Source organism: Pseudopodoces humilis, chromosome 2 (genome assembly GCF_049639895.1).
Source record: "Pseudopodoces humilis isolate 2021_Gansu_Grassland_sample_001 chromosome 2, ASM4963989v1, whole genome shotgun sequence".
Classification (NCBI taxonomy): domain Eukaryota; kingdom Metazoa; phylum Chordata; class Aves; order Passeriformes; family Paridae; genus Pseudopodoces; species Pseudopodoces humilis.
The window spans coordinates 16008052-16030894 of NC_142201.1; positions in this window are offsets into that span (position 1 = coordinate 16008052).

The window sequence follows — 22843 nt, forward strand, 5'->3', positions numbered from 1 at the left end:
TGAACAAATGTTTCAAAGTTATTACTGCATTTTGTTTCAGAGGAGGAAAATATAGAATGATTTGTGTTTTCTGTTATTGGATAATATTTTTAAATAAATATTCATATATAGTAATTTTGTGCATATCTATTACTACAGAAATTTTGCATAAAAACCATCATGCAAGCTCTGCTCCCACTCACCCCAGTCAGTGACTTCACTCACTAAAGACTAACACTGATCACTAGGTCAAGATCAACATGTGGATTTTGGTGTATTTCTTCAAAGAAATAAATTAAAATCAGATTAAAATGAACAGACCCTCTAAGGCCCATAGACAGCTTCCCAGCCTCTTTCTTGAGAAAAAAGAAAACCAGAGTTGTCAGCAGTCTTAAATTCCCCATGCAGGGATCCCTACCCCCACAGGAAAATACTAAAAGTTCCAGAAGCCAAAAATACTTCTAAAAGCCCAGCTTTATAAGGTAGGCTTGCTCTTCTCCCTTGTGTCTGGAGTATGGTGTGAATTATTCAGAAATAATTATAATGTCATACAGGATCCTTCTGCATGCAGCAGAGAGGTGGAGGACAGCACACACACTGCTCTTCTCCCAGCATCTGGGAGTCACGTCCCACGGGAATCCAGCACCATGGGCTGCTCACTGGCAGCAGTGCAGAGGTCCCTGGTAAACCTTGCACAAATGATCCCAGTGATAAATGAGGGGAGAAAAACAATAGATCCAGATTAATATTAAATTAAACAAACCCATTTCCAAAGTTCAGCACAATTTACCTCTTGGTCTCTCCATCAACTTTATTCAAGATCTTCTTAAAGTCCAAACACTTTCTTTGCTACTTGTTTCATATCTTTTTACTCAAGAGAACTTGAACTACAGCCATAGATAGGATTGCTGAACTACAACAACATGACTGAAGTATATCCTAACATACCACTAAGGTTTAGAAAATCCATGTTTCTCTGCATTTACTGGCTTCAGACTCAGCTACACTGTTGTGGTCCTTCTTTGCTATTTTTCCAGCGTGACTTGACAGACCATGGATGTTTGGTTATTTTTTTATTTCAACCAGGACATCCCAGTTGATCTCCACTTGTTGGTTAGCAGGAAGTTAATGCCAGTTTAACAAAGGTAATGATATTAAAAATGTTCATGAAAAATCACTCTGTACTTTTCTCAATTTATCCTCAAAATCAGATTTGACAATTAGGTCCACACAAGGTGATGTATTTGTTTTGTTGTGTGAATTGGGAGCTATGTCTTGATCCGCGTCCACGTCTCTACAGATCAAACTGCATTTGGAAAAAATGCAGTCTTTAGTAGATAGTTTACTCCTCACAGAGGAAGAAAAGTAATTTCAGGTGGAATCTATGTTTCTTTGTAAATGCAGAGCTCACCAGCTGAGAAAGACAGCCTGGCTAGGTCTAGGACAGGGACTTACCAGGCACTCTCCTCAGATACTCACAGAGCAAAGAAATCCTCCCAGCTGGCACCAGTTAGGAACCCACAAGCTGAACTCTATGTGTAAGATCCCTTCACAAGACTTTTTAGAAGCAGCAGCAACATAGTCCTCCCCTTTGTGCCCACCCCTCTTTCCACCCCACCCTTCTCCCCCCCACCCCCGTTTTTCCAAACAAGACACCTGAGTGAATAAAGAATAGAGAGCAGCTGCTGTGGAATGGAGAAGATCTCTATGGTTGCCTTCTGCTATGGGATGGAAAGAGTCACTTTTTGAAGACCAACCCAAAAATACTGGAGATCTGAGATCTGCATTCAATCTATCCTCAGACAGCCTGAGGGAATCAAATTCATTCCTGCCTTGAGATGGACCCTGCAGGGGAGAATAACTTCTTCTCATCACAGAGAATTTGACATTTATTTGGTGAGAAGAGGATCCAGGCACCGCTTTAAAAAATTATCTGTAAGTTTCATAAAAAATCTCCATGGTGAGGGGGTTATTTTTACCTCCCTTCCTTGCCTAATTAATATTTACTGATTACATGTGAAGTGGGACAGCTTCAAGCTTGAGAGATCTTTTCTTGGAAGTACTTTCTCACTGAGTGATTGACTGAAGCCTACATCTCTGAGAGAGGCAAGGATAAGACCTACCCCCTCCATCAGTTTTCCCAGTGGCAAAAGGTATGTCCTTTTGCTCATATGGATCTGAGGCTGAAAACCAAGGGGATGGGTGTCAGTCAGCTGTCTCAGCTCCCTGGAGATCTCTGTGTGCTAAGCCCGCAGTGGTCTTCTGTGTCTCTTCTGTGCTGTGGTTAAGGGGCTCCTGCTGGTGCACCTCACTGCTAAGCCACAGCTTTGGGCAGTGCTGTTGCCTTCTCACGCAGCCTGGCAGAGGGGTTTGGACTTGAAAAGATGAATACATCCTTCTCAATGCTCAGAGGTATTCACTGAGCTGAGCTGGGTTGAGGGATGACACACACAGAGCTCTTTGTCAATGCCAGTCATCCCATCAGTTGTCCCTTGGCCGCTGGCACACGATGGACACCAGCCTGGCAAATGTCCTCTCCAGTGCCCAGCCTTGCTTCATTTGAATAATCACTGCAGCATCCAGGAAGATGGCCACATCCATGTCACCTTGGTGTCTGCAGGCTGGAGCTGCCATGGGAAATAGGGAGGCTGCTTAAACCTCCTGGTCCTGTTCTAAAGACCCACTTGTGGAGATAGAGACTCCTGGCCAGGAGCCAGGGAGGCTTCTAGAAAACTGCTCTCTTCTCAGTGAAGAAGGAAAAAGAACACAGAAGCCTTGTAATCCCAAGATGCAACGACCCACCACAGGTCTTATTTTAATATGAAGGCTTTGGTCTTCCTTATATAAATGTCCCCACAGTGTAACGGGGCTCACAACCTAAATTGCTCTAGAAATGCCAGTGGAAAAAGGATCACAAGGAAAATGTGGATAAGTACACAAGGTACCAACCACTGCAAATGCTGTTTTGCATATTTACTAATTCAACAGTAACAACTGGACCAACTGCATGCTGCCAAATTATTTAGCAATATTGTAATTTTAAAACCCTTGTCTAATCTTGTTTAGCATGGAGGCTTTTGAGAAGTACATCTGAGGTACTGACCCTCCTTACAGATGTTGCAGAAAATGCTACAGCAAGCACATCAAACCCAGAAGGATATTCCTGTAAGTCACTGGGATCCACTGAGACTTCCTGCAGTGGTTTGGCTGCACACATGCTCCCCAATGCTTTGGCACTTTGGTTTGTGTGCTGGGCTTGACAGGATGGCTCATGCCCACTAAGTACATGTTTCCTCCATTAACTGGAGCCAAGTGATCGTCTCACACTGCTGACTTTGGTCTTTATTAACCTTTAAGCAGATTAATTACACCTGTGCTATCTCAGTTAGATATCCAGCCACTAAGTTCTGCACATACAACAACAAAGCCACCATGAAGTCACTTTAACTCCAGCTGCAGTAACCACATATGCTAAACTGGGCGTGTGAAGAAATTCTTGCAGGGTTAAGACCTGGGGAGCTAAAGAAATGTGCCCTGATTTCCCAGGGAGTCAAATGAGTGCTCAGATCTGATGAATTCAAAGGATCTGTAGGTTCTCAGCACTTAAGAAAATCAGTTTGCACCAGATTTTTATAACAGAATGATGCCATGCTGCACTTAAAAATAAACATTTCCCCCTCCTGCCCCCTCTCTGTGTCCCATTTTAACTTATTTTTTTTCATTTGACTTTCTCCACAACTTTCTCAGTATGAGCAAAGGAAAAAAATTCCTAAGTTTTAATTAGAAAGTAATCTTTCAACCTACAATGTAAGCAAGGCTTTAAAACCAAGCAAAAAAAATGTTGCAAAGCCTGTTATCCTTAGTTACAAAATAAATATGCAGACAATGTCACTATATTCTTCATAAATATCTTTCAGTTGTTCTTCTTAATAAAGAAAAAGATGAATTCTTCTGTATTACTCTGGGTTTAAAGTATCTCAAATGTTTGGTCTACCAACTTTGACAATGTCCCTTTAAGTTTTCTGATTTTTGTGGAAGATCTAGCCCTGGGGTTTTTTGGCTTAGACACAGTACTTGTCAAAACCCTTCAGACTCTCTTACTGAAGTGGCTGATGCTGTTCTGGAGGTTTTTTCTTTCTTAATATTATTCTTTTTTTTTCCTCGGTATGACCTTATTTCCAGCTCCAATTTCATGAGAAAATATGATCGTGTCAGAATTTTCCTTTGGAGAGAATTTTCATTTTATGGATCTGACAGATTTTCAATTTCATGCTTTGATTTGAAGTTTCTGTGATTCTTTTCCTCTTTCATTTTAATCTGACAGCCTGTGAAGCTAGGGGGATCTATTCTCAAGTGGTTAAAGCAAAAGGTTTTGCATCAAGAGATCTGGATTATATTTCTGGTCTAATCTCCAGACATGCTATGTAATTTCAGCAATATGAATATATGAGTTTGTGCATTTGCGTGTCTGTGTGTATTTTGCTGGGTCCTTTCCTATAAATACATAAATAGGCATTTAAATAACCAACCATAGGCATAAAAGGCAGTAATGGCTACCCACCCTCTTTCAATTAATGCTTTTGAGTATTTTAAGCTTCTTGGCTGTGAAAGGAAAAAAAAGAATAATGCATGTGAGCATTACGGTATCAGTTAGAGTGCTCTCTTCAGCAGTTGAATTTTGACATATCTAAGACAAATATTGATTTGCCAAAGTTTTTCTTGTCTGTGCATGCAATATCCTAAACACAATTTTATTTCAGCAAACAGTTAGGGGGGACTGCAGGCTGTAGAGCTGAGCTGGTTGCTAGAACAAGTTCAGGCTTCCTGGTCAGTGATTGAGAGGCTCCTGCCACTGACAAATAGGCGCCTTGAGAGCAGACAAATATTGCCAGAGTTTCCTATTCATCTGATGGAGAGGAATTTAGGTGCCCCTGTTCCATAGAGAATATCTCCTTGGGAGCCCTTCAAAGGCAAGTACTTGTCAATGGGGAAATTAGGTGGCTACTTTAAAAAGACTATTTCATTAGGTGCCAGAAATGTAGATGTAAATTACGTGCTTATGTTGGCCAGATCCCTGTCACAGAGATGTGAATATTTGGCTTCAAGAGTCCTTCATCTGTTTCTCATCTTGTGGTCATTAATATTTTTATATTTCTGTACTCATAGGTGAGGAATTCCTCATTTATAGAAGTTATCTGAAAATTAAAAAGAAAAGAGGCCAGTCCAAAATGGACTAAAGATCAAACTGTTGAGCACTGAAAATACTGTTCCATGAAAACTGACAGTATTCCCATCCAGGCTTAGAAACTCTGTGCTGTTCTTGCAGGCCGTGTCTTGTGTTTGTAATCAAGACCAATGCTTTGCTCTTCTAGCTGTCAAACACAACTTGGAAGGGAATGTGGAAACCCACAACTTTGCTTTCACAGTTCAGCTATTTTCACATTCATAAATTGGATGGGAACTGTGGGACTGTTTACAATTTGGTTATTACCTGAAATATGATCCATGTAATTGGTCATAGAATTCATATCTATTCTCTCTCAAACCAAAAACAATTCCAAGACAATAAAAGAGGCTTCAGTCTTGTGCCACCAGCTTTGCCAGTGAGAGTCCCCAGGTGATGACTATTTAGATGAGTTTTCACATGATTTTCATTTTACAGTCTTTTTCTGGGGAAAAAAAAAAAAAAAACCAAACAAAAATCACAACAAACAAACAAATAAACAAACAAAAGGTAAGAAAATTCATTTACTTGAATGTTGATGGAAAGCACAAAAAAGGAGATCTGATACTATAAAAGAGAACTTGCCATTGTCTTCAAATACTGGTATTTTATCAACTGCTACTCATTCAGATGCGATCTGTGTCACACAGAGCTCATCAGATCTGATGAATGATCTGATTAATTTTCATTCATATTAATTTCAAGGGGAATAATAAGCATGTAAGAAGAAACTCGTCTCTTCCATCTCTGGCTATATACCTATAAGTCTGGGCCATGGAAGAGACTGGTTCAAATGCTGTCAGGACCTGAAATCCAGAAAGGATTTCATTCTTGGTCATGTGGAGGGACTGTAACTTCTTTTTGACGTGTTTAAACAGTGTCTGCTACAAGCAGCTGGAGCATAAATGCAAATGGTGCACCACAAGGGTCATATTCTTCAGTGAAAGGCACTGCATCTAGAAAGTAATATAAGCTGAGAGGGAAATAAACTTCAGAGGAAATACATATTCACAGAAAAATGTTATGTTTTAACTAAGATCACATGCATTAGAAACAAAATAAAACTACATAAATATATAAACAAAAAACTAAAAAGACTAAAACCAGTCTTTTTTAAAAAGCAGATTTTAAAAATGGCTGCAACACTGATAACCTGTTGCTAATGTCAGTCTCTCTGTCTCCTAGGAAGGGAGCAGATCCAGCAGCATCCTCAGCTCTTGGCAGGCCCACAGAGCTATGGCAGAAGGAGTACAGTGGCATAAGCATGGCCCTAGGGAGGAACTCCTTAATCCTCCATTAAGGTGAGGAAGTTTACCTTCAGCTGGGAGGGGGATGGTATCTTGCTTTTGCCGAATTTGGCACAGGATAAGGGTACAAATACAGGTAGTCATTGAGAGCACAAGGATCTCATGTTTTTACAGTAACTTACTGCACTGTTATTTCCTGAATCATACGCTGTGTATGGTAACTGACTTAATTATGCTACTTTATTTTTCTTGAAATATAGTCCCTTTTTGGTTTTGGTTGGTTTAGCAGAAGTATGGGGAGGTAGTGAGCAGGGATGTGTTTGCAGTGGGAATGTATTTCATATTGCAACCTTTTTCTCAGCCAGCTATTCTCACTTCTGCCTGAACTGTGTTCAAAAGGCTGGGTAAGCTGTGTGTGAAGGAGCACTCTCAGAAACACTGCTGCTCCGCAGCCTTGACAAGCCCCACATGTCTGAAGGCCTGGCAGCTCAGTGTTCAAGCAGCATGGCTTCCTGCAAGGGACACCTTTCCCCTCCCATCTGGTACAGGAAACAGAGAGCCTTCTTTCCTCCTGGCATTAAAATTGTAATTTGTTGGTCTCCAGTAAAACCATCACACAGTAAAATCCATCAGCTTTTCAATTAGAGGAACGGCAGATCAACCAGCCCTCTTTTCATATCCTTTCCAGTTTCCCTGTTTTCCCTGTTTACTCATTATCATTTTAGCCTTGATTCCACTGCTTGTGGAAAGAGTTTATTTGGTTAGCTTCATAAAAAAATGCACCTCTTACAGGAAGGTCTGAAATCCCAACCAGACTTATTCCTCCTCAGCAGGAACTTCTGTGGATGAAGCATGGTGTTTTTTGTAATACCAAGGACAGACACCTTCTAGGTGCTATTAGTTTCAGAGACAGCTATTTTGAGCACCACAGAAATGCTACTCTATAAAAGAGCATTGCAATGCTGCTGGAATGGTTGCTCACTGACAACTTCTAGCCCTTTTGGGTAGTAAGTTGGATTACTTACAGTAAAGAATCACTTCCTGTTGACCATCAGCAAGCGGGGGGTTTGCTCTGAGGGAGCTGTGTGCCCTCTCCCTGCGGTCTCTGCAGGAAGATGGTCATGTGAAAGGACATTGCTGCTCCACAGATGGGTGAGCGTCAGGGTCACAGCAGCATTTTGTGATGGCATGCTAAGGCTTGGTACTGTGAGCCTGGGGTGTGTACAGGGACATAAGAAAGTATTAGGTATGTCACAGCAGTGCTGGGGCACAGCCCCTGAAGGTGTGGGGCAAACTGTCCTGTTAGCAGTGGCCAGCTTTTCTCTTGAAACTTAGATGGTGTCTGGGGCAGGTCTCAGCATGAATTACTACGTTGGCAGTGTGGGGGACAGATTTGTCAGCACAAAGGCCCCTCAAATTGTTGGGATGAATCATCCTGTGGAAGCATTTGTGTCTCCAGGTCCAATAAAGAGAGCTGAGGCAGCCTGGCAGAGCTCTACACCCTGCCTTCAGACTGCTAGGTCTGGGACAGAGGAGCCCCACTGGTGTCTCAACCCTTTCCAGCCTCCACAGGTTTGATTTCTCCCCTATTTTACTGTGTCTGCTGGGACACAGGCCAAAGCCACATGGAGCTGGATCTGCTCCTGATGTTCTTCATGTTCCCACTGTTCATCTCTAAGGCTTTGGGTTAGCTCTTGAGAGGAGCTGAGGCCAGCGGGGAAATTTGGAGCTTGATCAGCTTCCTGAAGTGGGGGACTTCAGATTCAGTGGGTTGTTTCAATCACATTCCCACCAATATTTGCTAGAATAATAAAAACTCATTTCTTTCCATTAGCTCAACTTGGATTTGCTATGTTGGTGGTCTCTTTTTCTCTATTTTCTTTAAGTGTTTCTGTATAAACTTAATCAAAACAAGTTTCCTAGATTTGCTGAAAGATTCCATGATATTTCCTGACTGCCGCCTTTCATGTCTGCTTTGTCTGTTCCTCCCTGTCCTGCAAGGAACTTTAACACAACCCTCTGAACCCACACAGGCCCAGCCCTTCGGTCTTCATGAGGCACAGAAACAGGCTGAAGTAGGCTTGTTTGTTTGTCATAGTAAAGCAAAAGGGTGTCTCTGCTTCTCCAAAGGAAAAATCCCTTTCCCTGACACTCAGCTCTGATTTGCAGCTCATGCCCTACGTGACCAGCAGTTCCCTGTCACCTCTCCCCTCCTGTTAGTTGGCTGTTTTCCAGACACTGGCTCTTCATGTCTGTCCTGAGGTACCTTACAAACTGGGAAACTCATTGTGTCATGCTGATGGATGGCACTAGAGGTGGGAAATGGTGGCTTCCCTCTGCCCCAAGCCTGGGTAGAGGCATGTCTGCTGTTCAGAGGTCAAGGTGCAGATCCCTCCAGCACCCAGGGCTTGCTCCCCAGAAAAGTCCATGCCACCTCTTCTCTCTTCCTGGATAACTGTGACCTACCTTTCTGCATCCTTGTACTGCTCTCTGATGGGATGAATGCCCTTTCTTAACCTTGCAGGAATGTGAGTGCCTACTGACAAGAGGGGATGTATAAAACATGTCAGCTTGTACCTAATACGGTGTGAAGGTGCTTATCTGGAGACACTGGGGCATAAAGACTACGATGTGCTGCTGGGGAGCAGGAATATTTCTTGGTGGCTTTAGGCCTGACATCCTTTGCTGGCTGTCAGAGTGGGAGGGAATGTGAAGCACAAGACAGATTTGTGCTTCAGTGCTGCTTTAACTATCAGGAATTTATTGTTCAATCATTAACATCTTCCATAGGACCTCCTTCCTCCAAAAGCTGCAGTTATTAGAGGGGAAGGAAAGGAAGGAAAGCCCTTTCTGCCCTTTACTTGTTTCCTCTAAAAAAACCTTAAAAAACACAAGCTACATATCCTGTGGAGTGTTTGTTTTGTTTTGTTTTAAAAGTCTGCAACAAGATGGTAAAAAGTGTCAGAAAAAACACAGTGGTTGCTTTGTGGTTTTCCTTGATTCATTGTGTTCCAGCTGACCAGCTGCAAACTTTTTTTCATGCCTTCATTGTTGTTTTTGCTGTCAGTGGTTTTATTGCTTGATTCCTAATCGGACATTTCTTGCAGGTGTACCTCCAGTGGTAAATCAAGGCTGCCCTTGGTTCTTTGATCCGGGTCTTCAAACAATGAAGCTGAGCACTTATCTCTCCCTTTTATCCAGGTGGCTGTGTACTCTGCCAGGGCTAATGAGTGCGGTCTCACGGCACTGAGGAGACAAGCTGCAGGTAACTACTGTCCCCATTTCATCAGAGCTACAGAAGGCTCTCCCAGCACAGCAAGGGAAGGCAGTGGTGCAGCCAGAGCAGCACATCCAGCTCAGGCTGCCAGCATAGCCTCTCTAAACTGACCCTCTCTACTCTGACAGTGACACAGGGAGAGCAGTAGCAAGCCCTGGCAGGTGCCATTGCTCCTCTGTAGATAGAAAAACTGGTCATTATAATGAGAACACATGATGAAGAAGCATGCTTCATCTTTAAAGCACTTTTCAAAAGTAGTTCTATAAGTTCCCAGGTACACCCTTTGCTCTGTGATCCCTGCTTAGTTTACTGAACCTGCTTAATAATAACCTGTACTCTTAATAATTACTGCCAGAGCTCAGGACATTTTTCTCCTGGAAATTAAGGGTGCACATGAAACAATGGGAGCAAGTCAAAAAATAGAAAGGACTGCAACATCTCCCTCTTAAAAATTTGCTACCTCTGTTGTTCCCAGCCTGCTGTGGAGCCTATGGAGCATCCTGGTGCACAGCAGACAACAGCTTCACAGCTGGAGACACAGAGGGCCTAAAAGGGATGACCCATCTGAAGCTGCAGGGCAAACCAGCAGGAGAAGTAGCTGAGTTGCTGACAAGAGTGGGTAATTTTGGTGTAGCTGCCCAAGCTTGCCCACTGAAATGCCACCTCATGAAAAATGACACAAAAGTTGGATTTTAGTGGTCATATAATCTAGTAGCTGTTTCATATCCACTGCTGACATTTTTTTCCATACCCTCCATAACTTGTAATTCCAATTTTAAGAAATGAAAGGTTGTTTACTCCTTCTTGTTATGGTGAGAACTGTGTCCAAATATAGTTTAATGTGCAGATATGATTTTAGCTGGAGGGTATGGTTTCACAAGACACCTCAAGCTGAATGACTGACTCACAGATCTGCTGCTTTACTGGTTCAAATTGGCTTATCTTACAATGAGATGAGTGCCAGAGCTGGTGCAAGGAGAGTCAGGGAGGTGAGGAGTGGATAGTGCAGCCTGGAGTCCGGAGAAGGGCATAGAGGGGATCCAGGATGGAGGAGAACAGGTTCTCCCCTCCTGTAGCAGCAGGTCGCTTCTGGTTCAGCTCATCCATCACCGAGCCCTTATTGACCAGAGAGAGATCAGATCACAGCAGTGTCTGGACAGCTGAGTCACCTCTACAGCTGCAGGGGGAAAGCTTCTGAAGGATCTCATGGCAAGCTCATTGCTCCAGGCCACCATGGTGAGAATTCAAAGAGAACTGCAAGGGAGGTGTCAGCTTGGGAGAAAACAAAGGCAGCTCTGCTACCAAGATCCTGCAACAGCAATTAGTATTATAGGTTGGTATTGCACTCCCACTACAAGGGATGCAAGTTTTAATGAATACACTATAAAAAGTAGGAAAAATAAGGGAAAGAAAACATGCATTCATGAGCCATGATGGTTCAATAAAGCAATAAATAGTTAATGGATAATGATTACAAAACTAAGCCAAAAAGGACTGCAGAAAGATGGGAGAAATTGCAAAAGCAACTGAAACAAACTAGAAGACTGTGAAATTCTTAACGGGGTCTGAAGTGAGGAAGGTAAAGAGAGGAGACGGTCAGAAATTTCTGCAGACTTCTCCCTCTAGTGTCTCATAAAACCCCACATAGCTCAAATTATTTTACTCCAAGACACATATTATAAAGACAAACCTATTATTAATGGGAAATTTTCCTGATATGAAAGGCAATATGAATTTGATCTTGTTCTTGCCATATGTCTTCTGAAATGACAGCTAAAGAAGGCTGAATTGCCTCCAAGAGCTAGGCAGTGGTTACTGACTAAGGAGCTTTTTTATTGAGAAAATTATTATATTCCTTTCCATGATAATAGAATTCTTCATAACCCTCATTAAAAATGCTAAGACTTCCCAGGTAGCTGCTGTGCCCTGCCAGGAACATCGTGCTCTCCTGGAGTTCAGGCAAACACAAGTAACGTGTAGAGCTGTCTGTGTATTTTCAACGTCTTTGCAATCCTCCTTTAAGAACTTGTGATTTGAATAAGCCCAGGAGTGTCCTGATGCTTCTGAGCTGATGCTTGTGCTGCTAATCTTTGCTCCACTATTTTTAGATAATTTTCCAATCTGCTTGCTTTTCAGTTACATACTCGCTCAAAGTGACGGCTTATTTATGTGGTCCGGGAGTGCTTGCTGTTTGCCTCAGTGTGTCAGTCTGAGCTTTGCAAACACTTCCTGACAGAAGTAAGCTCCAGTTCCCCTTATCCTTGGCTCCCTGCTGTAGGAGAGGTCTACATGGGGCACCTGACCGTGGCGTGCTGGAGGAGGAGGGCAGAGCCCAGACCCCTCTCTCAATCCCACTATGTGCCCCTGCTGCCTGCTGGTAAAGGATAATAATCAATAAACAGTGTTCTTCATCGTTTCAAATATTCAGAAAGAGTGAATGATCCACGGAAGTGTAATACACTGTCAGCATACAGCAGTGCCCCCAGCCATGGCAGCAGAAGACCCCTGTGGCACCTGACAGAGGCCAGGGAAGGTGCCCTGGAACACTTACAAGGTTGGTTTTGCCGTGTGTCACCCAAAGATAGGCACACAAGTGAGGCCAGAGGGTCTTTATTGGCCCAGACCCCCTCAAGCCTATGTTTGTGCAGATGTGCAGTGAACCACAGCAAGGAACAGGGTAAAAAATTATAACTTGTTTCCAAACCTATTTTACTCCTGTCTTCATCTAAATAGCTGCAAACCAAAGACTGAGGGTTGGAACTTGGTGGGTGCAGGAGCCAGGCTTCTGCATCCCGGCCACCTGGTTCTATGGATGCTTTGGTGGCTACATGGAACTGACTTCTGCTCCCAGATGAGATAAAAAACCTCCTCAAGAGCAGTGAGATACCCTGCTGCTACAGCCTTAAGGGACAGAGAGGGGGCTTGAGCCATGAGGGGATGTCTGCATGTCTGTTATCCTTTTCACCATCTGAAAAGCTCCCAGATCAAGAAAGGAAGCTTTATTACATTCAAAGCTTTATTACAATAAATAGTTGGATGGATTCAGAGCTGCCTTCTGTGTCTGAAGAGTGGGCTCCTCAGGCTGCAGCAGCTCAGTGTGAGCTGCCAGTGGTGAGTGACATCTGTGTTGGCACTGCAAAGCAAGACTGCCATTTTGCTGTGAAAAAAAGCAACATTTCTTTATGCAGGCAGGCAAGTTTCACCTTGACTCAAACTAGGACAACTCATGCAATGTTTGCTGTAGGAAATACAGTGAAAACAAACCTGTGATGGCAGAGAGATGGGCTGGATGGGTTTTGCCCTCATCTCTGAGTCTATAAAAGTGAGGAAATCTCACTTAGAGTCATATCTGAGCACATCTGTGAATATTCACAAATCTGTAAGGTTTTGCTCCAAAAACAGCCCTGAGCTGTTCAGATGAGACAGTTCAAACCCACCTTCCTTCTCTGCTCAAGGAGCCGAGAAGCAGCAGAGGGTCAGAGGAGTGTGTTTCAGCTACAGCGCAGCAGTTTGTGTTTCACACTCCCATGAAAACTGTGTGGGTTTGCACTTTCAGGAAATGGGGCTGCCCTCGAGGAAGAAAGAGAGGTTTATCTGAGCTGACACTGTGAACAGCACTTGGCTGCTATTCCTGCCACTTTTACTTAAGGCCAACACGAGCTCACGTGCTTTACACAACTGCAGATGCTGTGGGTGTTTCAAAAAATCAACAATTGCTGACAATATATCTCCAGATGAACCCAAACCAAAGCTATTCCTTGAATTTTGAGCACTGAACTTCACTGGAGTGCCAAATGCTATTTACGTAGGATACAGGCAGAATCTTAAATCTCAAGATTCTTACAGCTAAAGTCTTGCTTAAAAATAGATCCAAAGTAGCCAGCTCAAACCCCTCAGTAATTTGTTTATTTTGGGTTTCTTTCTTTCACATTTGTGACTCAACAACCTGGCAGCAAAAGGCCTCAGTTATTCTCATTATACAGGGCAGTGCATTTAAAGAAATTGGACCCAATTATGTTGGTTATGTTTATCTTGCCAAACTACTTCTGCCAGCAAGGAGTTACGTAGCCAATACAGTTTCTCTGTGGCAAATATCTCTCATTTCCTTCCAAACCACAAGTGCTTTTTGCCCAGAGAAGGCTGGCCAGAGCAGCAGGTAGGTGAGGCCATCCTCTGTGCCAGCAGCCACCCCTGTCCCTTGGCAGACTGCCTTGGGCACCTGTCTCCATCGAGGGTGCCCAGGCCACCTCTTGCCTGGGGTCCCTGGTGCTGAGAGGATTACACAGCAAGGGCTCAGCACCCACTGAGAAGGGACCTGCACTTGGCTGCTGCAGCGTCTGGGAGCCCTGGTTTCACAGCTGGTGAAGCACAGGGGATAGAGCTTGGTTCAGCTTTAGGGCTGCTGCGTAACTCAGTGACAGAAGTCCCAGAGCAGATCAGGTGTTGAGAAAAATTTGTCTGTCTGTGGCATTATCACCTGTCTGTGCCAAATGCAGGTAAGCCCTGATGGAGAACAGGAGCCAGCAGGGACATGTGAAAACCTCAGTGTGGTAAAAGTACAAGCCAGTACTAAATTTACCATACCAAGTCACAGCAGGGCAGAAAATCCCTTCAACCAAACACAACAGGCTGAACAGCTAAACAGCTGTTTCTTGTGCACAATTTCTTGTTTCTTGGTGCATCCTCAATGTTTTCATGAGCTTATACCAGGGCTTAACCTTCACATATGAAGCTGCTCACTGGGGAACACAGACTCGCAAGAAAGCTTACAACAGGGGCAGAGCCTCTTTGTTCCCATATCCCCTCTGTTCAGACTTTAAAACCTCCTTGCTCCTTCCCTGACAACCCCTTTGCCCCCTCAGCAGTCTGCTCTCCCTGCCCAAGTACTGCTGCTGTCTTCTCCCACCTGCTTGGCACAGAGTCTTCCTTAGGGGCTTTATTCCAACAGCAATGCTTCTGGAAAAGTGTGGTTGATCTGTGGGAAGTGCACATGTAAATATCCTCCAGAGAGCAGAATTTTTTGATTTCAGACCATGAACTTGGCTTTAGAGATGCTGGGTGACCCCTGGTAAGATGGAAATTTATAGAAATGGTTATGTGTTTTTAAAGGCCATAGAAGCAGTTGGCATAATCCTATTTTAGGATTCATTCCTCTCTTTGAGAGGGAAGTCACACTGAAGGAGAGGCTGTGAGAGATTGAAAATTAGAATTTAAAATTATGAGGTCAGCTTAGCTTTGCTTCCCAAGCACCCAAAACACCCAACCACTTTTCAGGAGGTGACTAATGTTGGGAAGGTTAGTCTTTGATGGGAAGAAGTAAGGACCATGAGAAATGATGCTGTCAAACAGGGTCATTAAATAGTCAGTCAAAAACAGCAATGTAGAGAACTGCAGAGCACCACTGCTGTCAGTGGCCCTTCCCTTTTCCCTTTCCCTCCCTTCTTTTTTGAGCATGTGCTATCCATAGATTCCAAGGCTCCCTAAGTTTTCAATTAAAATGAGTTCTACTGCAAAAAGTGAAGTCTCCCTATGGATTTATTACTCTAATAAGAAAAAATGATGGAATGCCTTGATTCAGCAAACCCTGCCCTGTGTACATACAACCCACACAGGTAACTACTGACAGTTCATCAGGATCAGCAGGAAATTGGCAGGGGAACTGGGAGGTGGCAGTGGCCCATTTAATTGTGCAAGCTGAGGAAAATGGAAAATAATGTCAGAGAGGAGCATCAAGAGTGAGAGGAAAACAAAACTTGACCATCCTTTCAATAGGCATGACTGGTAAAAAAGAGCTTTTTGAAATCTCTAATGACCTTCAGAGATATCCAAATCCAAAGCAACAAGGGGCTGGGGGCAGGTGGTGGGGAAAGATAGGGATGTGATGACAGGCTGAGAGAAAATAACTAGCCATGAGCTTGCTGAAGATCATAAAGCCCTGACTTCACCCTCCATATTTGTCATGCAGGCAAGACAAATGCCTTCAATTTTCAAAGCCCCTCACATTCAAGTCCCTTTAAGGTACCTCACAGCAAACAGGCAAAATTCAAAGAGCTAAAGTTACAGACCACTCTGGGAATTACCTAATACTACTTTTAGAAAATTTTATTTTGAAACTATAACTAGTTTTATCTATTGAGAATTTTTAAAATGTTTTAAATTAGTCATGATTTCTATTTTTTGGAAGAAATGGCATCAATTGTTTTTTATTTAAATGTGGGGGGGGGAAATGGAGCTTTCCTGGCCCTCCAGTTAGCACTAAATCAAGGAGGATTAACCAGCATGCAGCATATTTTTCATTCATGCTCATTTGGCTTTTTTTTTCCCCCTAGAGAGTTTTAGCCTCTTATCTTCAGCTGACATTACACACCAATCACACCATCAGTGCTGAAAGCCAGGCTAACATCTGTGGCAACTTCTCAACTAAATACCCATATTTACCTTGAGAAATGCTTACCATTATCCAGTCCCAGGAGCCAGACCTTGCAGTGTTGGCTGATGGCAACATTTACCAATGGTAGCAAAAGCCTCATCTGAGCAACCTTTACCTGGAGAGGCAACTGGAACAGCAATGGCAACCCATGGACCCCCTTTCCCTGTGGGAGCCAGGACACCCAGAAGTTCAGCACTGGGAGGAGGAACTATTTGAGGTCAGGAGATACCTGACCCCCTGGAGCCTCACTCAAAAGGGGAAGTCAGTGGAGGTGATAACTATTTGATTGAAACTCCTGCTGAAGCCTCCTGTCAGTTAGAGCTCATCATTGAAAGGGAATTTAGCCCTCTATCTCAAGAAATTTGTAAGCTCAAACTAAATTTTCTAACAAAACCCCTAAGTTCTGCAAAGATCAAGTGTAAGAGCTGGGGAATTTGTCAGCTAGCTCACTGAAGTGAAGAAAAAAAAGTGGGAAAAAAAAAGGGCTTTTAATAAATAAAATGCAACCGGAGTAATAAAATAAGCATAGTAGATTCAGTATTATTTGTTTTTATACTAATTTTATGCTGCCTCCACAAACTCAGTATACCACAGCTTTGTGTACTAAGAAAACATGTGCAATATGGAAAGAATTAAGGATGTGTTGCAGAGGTTGCTTTAGAGGAGGGTCGTTACTTTTGGCTGTCTGAGGAGCTGTCTGGAGTCGAGGAATGTGTGTGTCAGCTGATTAACGACCACAGAAGTGATTAGTGAGAGAACCCTTAACAACGCTGCATGTCAATGCACATCTTGAGGTTAAGGAGTTAATTGCATCTCAAAACTGTGGTTTCAAGACTTCTGTAGACCTGGGAAGCAAACCCAATGGCAGTTTGAACTTGATCTGCAGTTTTCAAAATTCATTTCACAAATACAAAGGCTAGATATGTCTCCTTTTAGTTTCAGGAGAGCATTTTAATGCTGTGTTAAACAGCTAATGCTGTGAAGAATGAGGCAGACATGAACTAAACCAGTGTTTACCCATCACCTCCCCTGTTTGCTCCAACCTTCTATTTTCAGGAAAATTATTCCTTGATTTATGAAGCACACTTCTCCAAGAGTTCATGTGTGTCTACCTTCCACAAAAGCACTGATGTGTAGCATGTCCTCCAAAATGCCCTTCCTGACCCCTGGGAACAAGCACTGGCCATTCTTCCCATCAAACCATCCTCTTCCCAACCATATATGCCTGAAGGAATAAATATTGTCCCAAAATTAACTGATCAAGGTTTTATAGACTGAAGGAACAGAAAGACCTTGATGAAAATGCCCTGATGTCTTTATTGCATAAACATAAGAAGTTGGAGCACTTCCACATGGCAGCTCTGCCTGGACCCACCCTGGTGGGCACTGGATACCCTCCAGCCTGGCAGGTGCAGTGTGGAGAGCTGTCCTGTGGGTTCTGGGTGCCCTTGGCAGCCTGATCTATCACCTGGACCCCAAACTGCTCACAGTGCTCACACCCAGTGCTTTGCAGCTGAAACACTGAAATGTCACCATTGAGAAAACTAGGTCTTCCACCAGAGGAGTCCCAGGCCATTTACAGCTTCTAGAGCTCTTCCCAGACAGACCATGGAAACCAGGGATAACACACACTTTTTCAGATAAGATGTACCCAAGGCAAGTGTTGTTTATGTCTTCCACTGCCACTGCTGGGAGGACAGCAGTGAGCCCAGTCTCGGGGTATGCAGGTATTGCTCTCTGTACTGCAGTCTGCGAGCAAATTAAACCCAGAAAAAGCCCCAGCTGAACAGAGGAAAAACAAACATTTGTTCAGGTCAGCTGCTCTGATCTGCTCACATTTTGCTCAGCCCCCCATACAAGCCAGAGAGACACAAGATAGACATAATCTATAATCAGGTGGATCTTTTCTTACCACCAACAGCTGCACCATCAATCTTACCTTGGCTGAGGCCAGCTGGCTTCAGGTGAAGCCCTACCCTTGGCCAGCCTTGAGTAAATAACCTTTCCTTGTAGCTCGGGGCCTGCACACTGATCCGTGCCCCTGCACCGCCTGGCAGGCTGGGGAGGTACAGGGCACACTAACAATCCCAGGCAGTGCCTGCAGAGAATCCATCTTCTCAAACAGTAGATGTTGGGAGTGATGGCTGTGGCTGTGGACACTTTGTGTCCCTGCCAATAGCTGCTTAACACAACTATGAGTTTATGCACCAGCAGCTTTAAACAATAGGAGAGGTCCTTCATGACCTCAGCTAAATGTTTAACCTGAGAAGGGGAGAGCAGCTTTAATTTGCACAAGCACCTGCATATTCAGATGTTTATTTCAGTTGTTTTGGTTTTGTTGGGTTTTTTTTAACAGCTGGGCTTGTCTTCTCTAGATATGAGTTTTTCTTGAGATATTCTGCATTTAATTATCAGCTGGGATAGGAGGCTTGCAAGCACAGCTGTTATTGCAACATTTCAGTGCTTTGACTTTCAGGCCCAGATGGAGTGAGCTATGCAAAAATGAGGAATCAAGAGCAAAGCAAACTTTCTCAAACTTTCAAAGCAGCTCAATGTGAGAAACAGCCCGGGATGGATTAAGAGTGCACAGGGCCCAGCTGAGCTGATGAGTCACGGTGCTACAGCGATGTGACACCACACTGTGGTACCCTGCCCTGCACCAGTGCCCAGAGGAAGGGCTCCTCCACACCCTGCTGCTGTAAAACCTCTCTGCACTGCTGGGTAAGGACTTGGCTCTGCCCTTACTTGGTCAAATAGCCTTAATTCTTTTCCAGGAGCCCATCACAGATAATGGCCTGGTTTGCAGAACAAGGTATTTGGTATTTGGCTACTGAGTGCAGACATGAGGATGGCATAGGCTCCTTGTGAGCCCTCCCGCGCTCACCAGCAAAGCAGCACTGCAGGAGCCTGCTCTCCAAAAGTGCTCTTCTCTCCTTCTTAGTGCAGAGGCAGCCGAGGCAACTAGACACCAAGGCTTTAGTTCCTAACCAGGTGGAATCAAGAAAGGTTAACTCCACCTCTGATGACTTCCCCAGACCACAGAAAAGGATCTGAATCCAGATTTTTACATGGCTCATACGCTAATGCCTGGACTATCTTACTTTTCTGGATGCAGGCATCTGAGACCCAGACTCTCATCAGCAGTGTCAGTGTCAAAAAATGAAACGCCATGACAGCAAAGACAGCCTCAAACACATTTTCCTCTCATGATTAGATTTTTTTCTTCAGGATAATATTTTATGAATAACTGTAACCCACCCCTTTAATACCTACATTTACTAGCAGCTGTCTGTCAGAGGCCCCTGTGCCATGCATTGTGCAGGACACTGGCTGACGGTGCTCAGCACCTGCCCCCAGTCAGTCCCACCAGTTTCGCTTTCCCAGCTGTTTTCATGCTAATGCTGAATAAAGTCCAGGTCTCTATTTCCTTGTTAGCTGGTTACAGATAAGGGGAAAGGCATCCTGTCTCTCTCTGGGGGCCAAAGAATCCAGTCCACAAGCTTAAAGGAGTGGATTTCTAGGAAGGCAGGATTTCAGACAGCTTTATGGAGCTCTCCCTACTGCCTGTGCAAGAAAATAATCTCTTTGGCTGGCTCATCCCATATTAGCCTCCCGATTCATCCTCCCTACTCTTGAGCCAGGGCCATCCATACTTCATTAGTTCACTGAGCCCTGTTGCACCTGCCACATACATGTTATTAGGTCACTGCTGATTAAATATTTCAGTCTCTCTGAAAAATTACAATCCTCAAAAAAGTGGGTTATGTGTTGAGGCCAATCCTGTTTGCCTCAAGGAAGATCTCTGCTCTCCTGCCTCTCCAGGGCACAGAAACTAGAACTCAGTTTCATTCATTATCCCTGGAGAAACACTCAGCTAAACAATTATGATCAGCTGCTGCCTAAACATAGAGAGATACATGCAGGCTACAAATCATAAGCAAAATACAGCAAGTAATGTCTTATAATTTCTTTTATGAAGCTGGATATGGTGGTCAATGCAGATGGGATGTTCCCATTTCTAATGGGACAATATTGACCTTGTTTTATCAGAGAATCACACATTGGTTGAGGTTGGAAGGGACTCTGGAAATCACCTCAAGCAGGGTCACCTAGACCTGGTTGTCCAGACCCACGTACAAATGGCTTTCGAATATTTTCAAGAAGGGAATCTCTACAAACCTCTCTGGGAAACCGTGTTACCTCATAGTTGAAAAAGTGTTTCCTGATGTTCAGAGGGAACCTCCTGTGCTTCAGTTTGTGCCCATTGCCTCTAGTACTGCCACTGGGCACCTAATAGTCCCAAACATTCTGGCAGTCTTCCCTGGGAAGGTAAGCCTTGCTCCTGGAGGAAAGTACAGGACACACAGGTTTAGTCCTTTGCACTGGGTCCTTGGAAGTCACAGTAACTGAACCCTCCACTAACAGAAGGACCTTTAGGCTATTACTTATACATTAATACAATGCTTTAGGTTTGGAGCAGTGCTGTTGCATGAGTACTGTCAGCTGAACAGCACTGCTGCCTATTTGCTCTCTCCCAGTATTGACTGTATTTCTTAAAGCTCCAGCTGTTGGAAGCAAGCGATTTAAAAAAGAGTAAGCTTAGCTTTAGTTCAGAAAAAAAACTGTGGTCAAGAATTAAAAAGGGGCCCTGAGCAAAAATTCAGGGGCCAGGAGTCACATTAAGAAAACTTCCCATTTAATTTTTAGATCTCACTGGTTTTTAAGCTCACCTCATGGTTTTGAAGTCTGGATTCATAAATATCATTCACTGAGGCTTGTCACACCTTTGCCAATGTGACACAGGGAAAGTAAAAATTAAACCTTTTTTAGATAAAATTGTTTTTCCTACTAATTTCTTACACTCTTAATGAACTTCTAGAATTTAAGCTAGTTTTGCCACTTTGTAATGTGTATTGACTTTGCAATTTATTCCACCCAATGAAAGAAGGCCAGTCTCTCTGATTAGTGTGGCTACCCTTGACCTGCACAGTTACTGCTTTAAACCTAAAGCACTTGCCTACAGCAAACTTACACATCCAGCAAACAAGTTCACATTTCCCCTGTGTCACCCACTTCCCATTGCAGTAAAAGAAGCGTAATGAAACTACTGTCAGAAAGTAACAGCTACAAACACATACATCTAGGTTGAGGATTAACATAAATAACTTGTGCCCTTCTAACAGATGAGGGGATTATATGGTATCCTATTGTCTAGGCAGTGCATATATCAACCTCATTTCTTTTAGACAAAAGCTAAATTTGAGGCCTGAATTATTACTTCTTCCCTAATGATAAAAGACAGCATAAGGCAATAAGGCAATAATTTGCATAAGGCAAAATGTGCAGTGATGTCTGAGCACAAAAATGAGTGCAACTCTCAAAAGGCTTTGCAAAATTCAAAGAGGAGCAGTAAATACTCCTGTTTAAGGGAAGTAAAAATTGAGACATCCATTACTTTTATTAGAACTGATTTTGTTATCTCACTCCTCTCCTGCCTTTGATCTTGCTTCTTCTTCCTGAGACAAAATAGATGAGTCTTTTAATGAGGCACCTCAAGATGTAAAATTACCTGCAAGATGGTCCAAACTCCTCGGGTTTGGCTTGGCTCCCAAGCCCATGATCAGAGTCATCATTACCATCAATTCCAGAGGAACTTGTGAGCTTGGGATTTGCCTTCTCAGGAGATGCACACATCAACAGTGATGCTTTTACCCAAGGGAGTGAAGTCAAAGAATCAAAGAGCACAAGGTCAGAGGACAGTTTTTACCCTTCTGAAGAGACACCTTTTATTAACACTGTTTTTCAGGAAGGTACAGGCTTTCAGTCAGCTAAGGCCTGCCCCTCCAGCTCTTACAGAAACTTTTCAATGTTCAGTTCTCTGAAAAATGCAGTTACAGAATGTACCTGCTATGAGGCAGGGTGGCTCACACGTACCTCTGATGGTTTACAAAAATATTATTACTTTAAAATGATGCTTCAGGGTTGATGCAAACATTGCAAAAAGAGTGAGAGACAGAGATTCACACTGTCTCTTACAAACTTGTATAGTGTTATTTACAAATTCTCAATTCATTAGTATGATCCCACCATTCCAGGATGCCAGCTGATGTTTGCAGGGCTGCCAGATAGAGGGAAAAAAAGAAAATAAGAACTATAAACTCCTGGGTGTCATGATGCTGTATTTTACAGACTCACTGCTTTAGAAATGAGATGACAAAAAACTGGCTTCAATTTGGCTACCTTACTACTACTACCCAAAAAAATGGTCCCAGAGAGAAGCAACAAAACCAACCAGAGAGAAAGAAATGTCTGGAAGAAGACAGGCTGAACAGATGGGAATTCCTCAGTCTATACTGGAGGAAAACAACACAGGAAAAGATTTTTAAAATAAGTATCAAATAACAAAGTACAAAAGGGAAAGTAAAGCAGAAACTTCTGTAAATATGTCTGTATAGATCTTATACTGCTGAGTGCATTTACAGGTACTTCAACTTAAAGCAGAGAGAAATGACTGTGGTCAGAAGTGAAGCAGAGGCTGGCCTTGAGCACACACTTCAGATTCCAGGGAAGCCAGAAAAAACACCAACATGTCAGCCAAGGCAGTGGTCACCCAAACTCTATTTACTGAATTGGCTTTGACAACTTTGGGGCTCTTCCTTTTTCCTTTAACACTTTTTAGCACTGCA